General features: G+C 42.3%; 1 long non-coding RNA gene across 1 annotated transcript in view; it reads left to right on the top strand.

Annotated features, from left to right (window-relative positions):
* Positions 1–10,874, top strand: part of LOC307223768 — a 106,335-nt gene that overhangs the window by 30,606 nt on the left and 64,855 nt on the right. The window lies entirely within an intron of this gene.

Below are 10,874 nucleotides of genomic sequence, written 5' to 3' on the forward strand. Positions count from 1 at the left end.
TGTGGTGATTGAATTGTGCATCTCTTGACCACCGAATCTATGCTCTCTAACTCTCTGGCTGTCCTGGCAGTCAATTAATATGCATCTCAGAATAAATAAATACATAGTCTTCCTTAGTTTGCCTCTGCCTCTGCCTCTGCCTCCCCTCCGCTCTTCTCCCTTGATTCCTATGTGCTGAATTTTGGTTAAGTTATTCAGGAAAAGTCCCTGTTCCCTTGTAAATTCATCATGCATATTGATGGCACTTTATAATAATTAAAAATGGCAAGATATTTATTTTATATAAATAATTGGTTTGCAAAAGAGACAGTTTGCCAAGCACTCATTTCCCTGCTATTCACTTCCCAAATCATCTCTTTTCTTCATATTAATATTTAAAATTGCTACTATAAGATTTATTCATGAATTCATTTTATTTCTTAGTGTGTTTGTCCTGCCTTTTGGCCAAGAGAAAAGGCTGAATTTCACACAGTTTGCATTCTGTTTTTTTTCCAAAGAACTCAGGGTGTCATATTCTGTTTTCACAACAACCCTGTGAGGTGGATTGTATGACAAGAGTGCCCAAGGCCATGCAGTGACCTTCAGAGTTGCAAAGGGATTTGAATTCAGGCGTCCCCAATTCATGCTCTGGATGCCGTTGACGTGATTTGGTGTAATGTAAAGGTTTGATTCCCCCCCCCCTTCATGATGAAGGGTTTTTTTTGCCAACATGGTTACCATCACAGAACAAAATTGCAAAGCAGGTGAGGAAGGCATTTACAATGAAGCACTCATGGCCTGCTCAAGACATTTTGCAGCCCAAGGCAGAATAGCAAATAGTGCTCTCCCTAAGGGTATGTTCACATTAGCAGTTTTAAATGTAGCAAATATATCCCCCCCCCCTGTGTTTCAAGCCATATTTGCATGGTGTTCGCATCAGAGATGGTGCAGGAATGTCTTCACCAAGCGTGCACAATCTTTTAAGTTTTCCCTTGCAACCTCTTGAATTCCCAGTTAATGAAGATGTTCACACCATTCTGAAGTACTAAGTGAATGCTGTTAGTTTTCTGCTTGAATGGAAGGTGGTCTCTTAGAAGTAGCACATGAATCAACAGTATTTGACAGGAAACTACAGGATTGATATGGATTGTGGCTAACGTGAACGTGGCTTCAAAAACTAGCAGTAGGAGCATCTTGGATGTGGAATATGTAGTGATGCAGACATACCCTAAATCAAGGTGCAGAATATTATTATTTATTATTGATTACATTTGTTGGTGCCTTTATCTTGCCCAGGGCAACCCAAAGCATATCCAAGGCTGGCCAGGTTATTTTGGCACTTGAAACAGAAAATCCCACATGTGCTTCTTGATGGAAATAAAAATACAACAATAAGAGATGAAATAACTAACAATATGCTATCCTTCCATGACATCCAAGATGAGCTGCCTGAAGCACTTGATGAGGATCTGTTACTTTTAATGAATTACAGTTCATGATGGGTAGGTCTGTAAATTAGTAGTTAATTACTTGTGTTACTTGGAGGGAGGTATCACGTTTAATCCCCAAAGTGAGACATGATCATATGACTTTGGAATTAGGCTTGATGGTACCTGTAGAAACTATTGGGCTAAACGATTGCTTGGTTTGATTTGATTATAATTTACCTTCCCAGCACATAGCATCAGAATCTGTGCAGACAGACCAGAGTTTGGTTTCTCAAAAGTATTTTGAATCCATTTTTAAAATTTACATAGCTGTTTGTCGGAAGGTTCCTCCAGATTACCTCTTTGAGCTTTCAGCCTGATTTACTTGCATGGAGGTTAGAATATGGCTGTATACACCTTTAAAGCACATGACTTTTCCCAAAGAATCCTGGGAACTGTGGTTTGTTAAGGCTGCTGGGAATTGTAGCTCTGTGAGGTGTAAACTGCGGCTCCCGGGATTCTTTGGAGGAAATATAAGGTGAGTGTTCAGCCTTAGGCCAGTCTTTATTGAATATTCATTCGTTGTTTGCTTTACGCTGCTCAGATTTGTTTGCTATGACATTGAGCATTTAGTCTAAATTGCTGCTTCAACATTTGTATGCCTTCCTGTTAATCGTTCGTTCATCCCATTCATTGTTAGTGCATTTCCCTATCACTGTCCTAAGCACAAAACGCCCACTTTTACAAAAATGCCTTTGTTGTGTTGGGGTGACAGACTGCTTTAATCCACTTTAATTGAGCAAATCTAAATTTCCTGGTATGTATTTGAATCCAGTACTGGCGCTGTGGTCTAAATCACAGAACCTAGGGCTTGCCGATCAGAAGGTCGGCGGTTCAAATCCCCGCCACAGGGTGAGCTCCCGTTGCTCTGTCCCAGCTCCTGCCCACCTAGCAGTTTGAAAGCACGTCAAAGTGCAAGTAGATAAATAGGTACCGCTCCGGTGGGAAGGTAAATGGCATTTCCGTGTGTTGCTCTGGTTCACCAGAAGCAGCTTAGTCATGCTGGCCACATGACCCAGAAGCTGCACGCCGGCTCCCTCGGCCAATAAAGCGAGATGAGTGCCGCAACTCCAGAGTCGGCCACGACTGGACCTAACGGTCAGGGGTCCCTTTACCTTTACCTTTTACTGACAGTTTGGAGATGACCTGAATGAAATTGGTTGAGCCAGTTTGTTAATATCTGCTTTCTTCATAACTGAAAATCTTAAGGAGACATTTTCAAATTTTTTTGTTTATGTTTTTGTTAAGTGGTATGAAATATAAAAATTCTTTTGAAACGAACACCAGCCTGCTGAAGTGCCATTATGTGTTCTGGAACCTACTATGACAGCTTAGTCTTGTGACACCTGAGGCAGTAGGACTGACTCTGGTCAGTAGGGATGTAGGTTCTCTTACATTTTTACAGCTGGGATAAATCAGTTGATAACATTTGAGTCTTGGTGACATCTTTTCACAGCTTTGATTGGGGACATGGCTAATGCTTTAGCCATGGTTGCCATAGAAAAATTGGCCTTGTTTATTGGCCTTTAACAAACAGCAACAGCTGCAAGACAAATATGGTGACATGTTTTTAGTCTGGGGATGGGACGCAAGCCAGCAGTTTGGCAGATACAGAATCTAGTTAGTCATACTCAGGCTTTTCAGTGAGTTGACATATGTAGTCATTCAGAGATTGCTGTAGATAAGATATAAGGTTCCACCCCTCTCTTCTTTCAACATAGTGTTGTATGAGGCTAACTAGGGATCTGCACCAGTCCTTCCTCTCCTCTCCTCTCCTCTCCTCTCCTCTCCTCTCTCCTCATTGTTTCATTGCCTCTTGTCTGTCCCTGCGCCATCTTTCATGAGATTGTGAGCATACTATGTACATGTAGGAAGCAGTCACAGGGCAAAGACGAACAAGGAAAACAAACATGGACCTTGAAAAGGCCACCTGGTGCACCCACTTGTGAGTAAATGGAGGGAGCTGCTCCAGCTTGTTGCTTGAAATCATAAGCAAACATGCCCACTCACACAAGGCAGAATGTAACTTGAATCTTAGGGTAGGGGGTCTGTGTGTTTCATAAATAGAGTTGCCAGATAAAATAGTTTCTAGAGTAAACAGGGATTGGCTGTACAGATGAACTACTTTGGAGAAGTACATGTGAGAAATATAGGCAGGACCAATTCAAAAAATATGAGATGGTAAGAAGAGGACAAAATCCTAATGTGTCTTGCCTAGTGTCTTTAGTTGTTGTTCTCAAAGTTCAGTCTTTAGCAATTGAGAAGGCTGTTGCCACATCACGAAAAATGCAGTAAAATATGAGGAGGAATTCACACTGTGCTTGAACTTGTCTGTGTGATACTACCTTTGCAAACACTTATGGCACATTCTTGCCAAAGTTAAGCACTTCTTCTTAACCCTCCAAATGAAGTTAATGGGATGTACAAGAGCTCAGTTTTCATGATTGTATTGGGTTTTGCATGCTAAACCCTCCAGGAATGCAAAATTACCTTATTGCTTTCTGATCTTTGACTGTTTTTGGAGACACCTGTCATTACTGTACTAAAGATGGTTAGTTTATCCACATCCTTGGGGAACTAAAATCATGTACAGTTCCATAAGCTACCTGGATCAATACTACAGTCTCTGTTTGCACTGTCAGAATTTTGAGAGAATGTAGAATGCACAAAGTCCACTGAGTTCTTAAATAGCTGTTATTCATGTCTTGTGGCATTTAACAGAGGTGTGAGAATGTGAGAAGAGGCTAAATTTACCTGTTCAAAGATATCAAACTTTGTCAGTTTGAAAGTCAGAAGAAGAAGACAACAAATGAATCAGTGTCAATGAAACAAACTGGCAAAATAAGTCCTTAATAAGTCTTGTAGTAGCTGGAATCCTGAAGCGTCTTGGGGCACTTCATGTATTCTTTCCTGTTTCACATTACAGCCTCCTGTACTTGGGACATAGCCTATCCCTGGAAGGAAATTCTAGTTTGAATGATGGAGCAATTGCTCTGGATTCTTTTAGTGAGTCATATTAACTGACTGAAAAGGAAGTAAGCTCCAGATTCTGTTGGCCACACCTTTGACCCACTGGATTCTTCCAGGCTGGGCTCATAACCAAGTGTAGATCAATGTGCAGCATTCTTGACAGGGCCAACCCACCCATGAGGCAAGGTGAGGTGACCACCTCAGGTGGCTGGATCTGCAGGGGGACAAGTGCATTGCCCGCTGCTGCTGCTGCTGCTCTTGGCAAATAGGAGGCACTGCTGGTCTCCTCCCACCCTTGTTTCTGAAGTAGGTCTTTATTCTCCCATTGTTCCTTCAGTCCTTATTGCCTGGGGTGGGACACCATTTTATGGTTTGCCTCAGATGCCAAAATGCCCTAGGCCAGCCCTGATTCTTGGGCAGCCCCACAGAGCCTTCAAAGGGCACACCACAGATGCTAGCCCTGGCCCCCCTTTAAACAATGCTCCAATAAGCAACTGTGTTTGGTTGCTGTCATTTTAATTTACCACAATATCTCTGATATGAAATTATTCTGGGGAAAGGGCAGCCAAAAATAGGTGACTAATAGCTAACATAGAAGGCAATCCGTATTTTAACCAAGAAAATGAAAAATGAAAACCAGCTGGCAAAAAACAATGACTTTAATGGAGCAGGACTGCTGCACCCCCTGTGATCTTCCTGAAATTGCCACAGTTGTTATTTGTCCAGTCACCCAAATAACCACCTTCATTAATCTGTCTCAGTGAAATCTGTGCAGTTTAAAAGCAGGGCTATAGATTTATTATGAGCAATAATGGTACATCCTCAGGAAAGTACTCAAAGCCATCTGCTTTGCAGAAAAGCAAATTAACACAGGAACTAGGCCCAGTAAATGGTCTGAGAACACCTAATGCTGTAGCATTCTTGAAGCTAAGCAGCTGCCCAGATGTGGATTAGAAGCCCATAGCAACCTCTGTTAGCTTCTCTGAGATTTCAAATAAGACCAGGGCAGAACATTTTTCATTCACTTAGGCTTTATTAACAAGAAACAGGCCTGCAGCACCTTAAATAATAACACATTTATGATGGCATAAGCTTTTGTAGACACTAGTGTCCATTTCATCAGATCATAGAATCCTGGATTTGGGTCAGTGAAGGTCATTTAGTCCAATCCCCTTACAGTTCAACAAACCTACCACTACAGCATGCCTGAGAGGTGTCTCCCAAGCCACTGCTTAAACTCCTCTAATGGAGAGTCCTCCACCTTCTGATTCAGTCTGTTCCAATATCAAACAGCTCACACCTCAACAGTAAGTTTTTTCTAAAGTTTAGTCTAAATCCTTATTCTTGTAATTTGAATCCATTGGTTTGGGTTGTATCTGCTGGAGCAGAAGAAAATACATTTGTGTGATAGCCCTTTTCAAATACCTTATCGGCACTATATATTTAAAGCTGTATTATATTCCTTTCAACAGTTATGGTTTCCCCCTAAGAATTGTCCTAAAATGTTTGAAGATATATCCTTGGATTGTCTTGTATTTCCCCAATCCTGTAAAGCTGGTCAGTATTATTAGCCCCCTATTTAAGATGGGAGACAATGGGTGAGGATTGGGTTTGCTTTACTTAAACCACTTAGTGATTTTGTAACAGAGATTCAAAGCAGACCTTTACTGGTTTGTACCTCAGTCTCATAATTACAGTGGTACCTTGAGTTAAGTACTTAATTCGTTCTGGAGGTCTGTTCTTAACCTGAAACTGTTCTTAACCTGAAGCACCACTTTAGCTAATGGGGCCTCCTGCTGTCACCGTGCTGCTGGAGCCCGATTTCTGTTCTCATCCTGAACCAAAGTTCTTAACCTGAGGTACGATTTCTGGGTTAGCGGAGTCTGTAACCTGAAGCGTCTGTAACCTGAAGCGTATGTAACCCGAGGTACCACTGTATTACAATCACAACAGCTCTCTTGTTGTAGTTCTCCCCCCCTTTTTTTAAGAGAGGATTTTTGGGAGTCCAGAAAAGGAACCAATAGTTGGCATCTGTGTCACCATGTAACTATTCTGGGACAAAATGTACTGCTGAGCTGACCAACGAAGTGTGCAGAGCAAAAAAGAAACTTAACACGTTCCACATTGTCACTCAGGAGCAGTTCTGCAGTGCCACTCAGCAAGTGAATGCTATTTTGCTCCAGGGGAAACCTCTGTGTACCAGAACCTAGATTAGATATGACATCACCCAACCATGGATTATCACAGACTACATTCCCAGAATTCCACATTGTACACAAGATCCCGGAATCAGCGCTTGCTACAGAGCTAAGTTGTGCAGAACTGCAGAGCATAAATAGCCCTTTCCTGGAGCTGCCTATGTCCTTTGGCACTGCAGTTTCATTTTCTCTCCTTGAGTTTCTTATTGGATTCAAACATTTTGCATGACATGTAGGGTGGGCAGACACACACACACACACACACACACAGAGAGAGAGAGAGATTCAGCAATTGCATTTTGTAAAAGTATTTTATTTATGTATTTAGACCTTTTACCCCACCTCATTCTTGAAGACTCAAAGTAGGAAGCACTATCATTTCCAAACAATTAACCACCAGCAAATCTTTATCTTATTTCTTCTGCACTAATATAAAGTGAGTTTTATTGTCTTTAAGGATAGAGTTTTGTAGGCTTTAAAGATAGAGTGAGAAGACAGAAAACATGACAGCAATGCTTGGTGAACTCTCAGAAGCTGTGTAGGTTTCTTTTTTTAAAAAAATGTTTCTATTAAAGATTTTATTGGGTTAGGAAAGTACATACAGCGTCTCTGCTTTCTGTTCATATAATTCTTTATACAGATCAGTTATATTCAATGTGAGACACTAATGTTACAGACAGTATAAGGTTGGGAGAGAAGAGAGGTGGGGAGGGAGGAAAGAGAAGGGGGCTAGTGAACTTTCATTTTTTACATAGCATATGTTCAAGGTTTTTATGTCAGCGTCACATGAGTAGGTTCTCTTTCTATTAATTTATTAGTTTTCATTGGTGGTGAAAGAGGTTGGAGGGCCCAGGGCATGGCTGGTTGCCTTTAGTTGACTGCAGTGTGTTTTGTTTGCGTGTGTGAGGCAGAGGGTTGTTGGGTCAAGTTAGCCATATTGATGGGTATGCTGTTGGTGGGTTCTTGTTGTTTTGTAGGGTTGTGTATGTAATGAAGGGGAGCCACACCAGGAAGCTGTGTGTCTGAAGGGGAGTTAGCTTAAATGATAGCATTAAGTAGTGACACTTGTGTTTAGCTTGAGATAGTATAATTGAAATGGATATCCATTTCCCCCCAGTGAATACCTCAAATAGAGCTTCAACATAGCTCCCCCCTTCCCTGATACAGTGGCAAAGATGGGCAACTGCTTTCTGTTGCGCTGACAGTATCTTGTTGTGGTTCGAGGACCCGACCCCCGCAATGTGGAATGAATACACAAGGACACGTGATATAAGGTTAATGGGCAAGAAAAGGCCACAACTTTATTGATTACAGCAGTGATAAGGTATTGGCTTAGGCATTGGATGTCTAAAACAAGGGGGTTTATTCACCAGTAGGTGGAGCCTGTTGATGCTAATCCAACTATAGTCTCCCTTGATGTCACCGAGGGTCGTGCCATGGCCTCCCGCCAAGCAGGCATCGGACAGAGTACACGACCGCCTGATTCCTTTAACGGAATACCCAAAAATTGAAGGCATAGGCGATGGCCACACCTAGCTCTTCGACACACCACAACACATTATTCCAATGCCTAACCTACCCACCAATACCACGAAAGTTGTGACGATTGCTACGAGGTAGGCGAAAAAACCAAAAAGCCTAATGCCAAATGGAAAAATTCCTACCAGGCCCCCTGGACAACCAGGGCGACCAACCTAAGGTCCATAGCAAGACCAAGGAACTAAGACCCTGAGCTTGAAGGGAGTGGAGGGTGGGTGACTCATGACGAGATGACGGAGAGGAGAATGAGGCCGAGGAGGGGCTGGCGCCGCAGCACATAGGCTGCTGAACACGCCCCCTCGGAGGCACCTGGTTGGGTGCCTGCCGATGGGCGTGGGCGCCAGCCAGGTGAGTGGGGGAGGCAGGGGGCTACTGCCCCCTGCTAGGGGCGGAGCTCGGGCTCCCGCCCACAACCACTTCCCTCTCTTCCAGGGAGGAGAGTCTTTATTGCAAAGTGTCATCCTTTCGAAGAGACTCTCCATCCCTACTACAACAACAACAAATAAAGCGAGGTAAGAGTGCTGTCAGTAGAGCAGTCTTTCCTAGACTTGGGTCTCCGGTTGGACTACAGCTCCTGTTATCCACAGCCAGCATGGCAAATGATGAGAGACGATGAGGCTGTAGTGCAACAGCATGTGGGGACCTGAGGTTGGAGAAGGCTGTCAACCATGCAACATAATCTCCAGATTTCACTGCTGCAATGCAGGAGTGACCAAAGACATTTTGCTGACTCAGGAGAAGCACAAGATGGTGGTGCCTCACCGTATTCCATGTAGAAAAGCCAGCCAGACTGATAGTCAAATATTTTTTTGGCACTAGCAATGAGACAACATCCTCCATTGTACCTGAATGCAACAGGCTAGCTTTGGTGGCACAGAGCAGGCCATGTGGGGCACACACAGCTCTGTCATTCCCTGACCCTCAGCACTTGACCTAATGATGTCTGTCTCAATCTGCCTAATGGTAGAGCTGGCTTTTGTAATGTGTTATATGCAGGGCTGCCCTTGTAGACTATTCAGAAACTGTTGTTAATACAAAATACAGCTATTAGCCGGTGCTTTTCCAGTGCCCAAACAACTGTGCTGACTCCTGGTATGTTTCCAAGAACAATTCAAGTGCTGGTGCTTGCATTTAAAGCCCCAAATAGATTGATGTCTGGATACCTGAAGGATTATGTTAGCCTGCCTGTACACAAAGATCAAAATCAGAGGCTTTTATCTGAGTGCCCCTGCCATTTGAAGTGATTAGGGAGTGGGAAAAACATTCTTTTGGTAGGCACCAGGCAAAACTCTTTTTATCTTGTTTTCTAGAGCTTTTTAACCATTTTTAATAACTGTACCTTTTACACTTTACTGCTTTTATCTGCAGTTTAGATTTTATTGTTTGACACGGTGCAGTGTTTTCGTTTTGTATGTATTTGTGGATTGTGGAAGGGTGGCAAATCACATGTTTGAAAATAATTATGCACACCTTCAAATATCTTACAATCTTTCTCTCTTGGTGGAAATAAGAGGTTGCCAATAATGTGGTTGTGCATTGTGCCAGTGGACAGCAGCTAGTGGCTTACAGGCCAAATTACAGCTTTGGGGTAATTGCCTCCAGATGACCCATGTTTACCTCATTAACCATCTGCTTATCTGTTGATTTAAACTGGTTTAAGAGTATTCCAAAAGCCACTTGAGTTTGATTTTAAACAGATAAAAATTTATGGCAGCTGTGAAAAAAAATCCCTAAGAACATAAAGAATAGCTTGGTTCGCTCAAACCAAGGACATATCTAGTCCCGCATCCTGTTCTCACAGTGGCCAACCAGGTGTCGGTGTGAAGCCCACAAACAGGACATGAGTTCAACAGCACTCTCCCCACTTGTGTTCCCCAGCAACTGGTGTTCAGGTGTAATGCATTTGATACTGGAAGTAGTATGCAGCCATCATGACTAGTAGTCACTGATAGATTTATCCTCCACGAATCTGTCAAAGCTCCTTTTAAAGCCACCCAAGTTGGTGACCGCTACATTTTCTGAAGGTGAATTCCATACTATTAACTATGCACTGAGTGAAGTACTTCCTTTTATCTGGCCTGAATCTTCTAACATTAATCTTTGTTAGATGACATTGGAGAGAGGAAGGCAAAACGTCACTGTATCTGCTTTCTGCACACGAGGCATAGTTTTGTACACCTCTGTCATGCCCTCCCCTTTCTTGCCTTTTTCCAAAATCAAAAAGCTTCTTTCTGTATATGTGATTTGATTCTTTTGGTTGGCTTTTTCTGGCCCTAAATTATCATTTTGAGAGGTGACTTTTCCTTAAGGCAATTGTACAGAGCTTCCCTGTAAGAGGAGTGTTTTGCATCTTAGTTCCTTTTGTCCACTTAATTTGTTCATATTAAATGATGAGCTTGTCACAAGTTTTATAGCTGTATTATTATAAGAATACAAGAATAAATTTGAACTGGTTCTCACTTTGAGAGCCTTTGCAGCATTTTAGTGTTACTTTGAATGTATTTAAACCACATGTAGCTGACTGTCAGTTTGGCAGAAACTTGAAACAGATTTAGTATTTCATGAGCTTTAAGTGTACAAAGGAATTTGAATTGATGTTTTCGGGGGTATAGCCAAATAAACACATTTTGACTTGCACATTTAAGAATAAGGCATTGTCTGAAGGACAGTTCAGTAGCTAAACGCTTATATTTTGTTGGTT

Source organism: Podarcis cretensis (assembly GCF_951804945.1).
Source record: "Podarcis cretensis genome assembly, chromosome: 9".
Classification (NCBI taxonomy): Eukaryota; Metazoa; Chordata; class Lepidosauria; order Squamata; family Lacertidae; genus Podarcis; species Podarcis cretensis.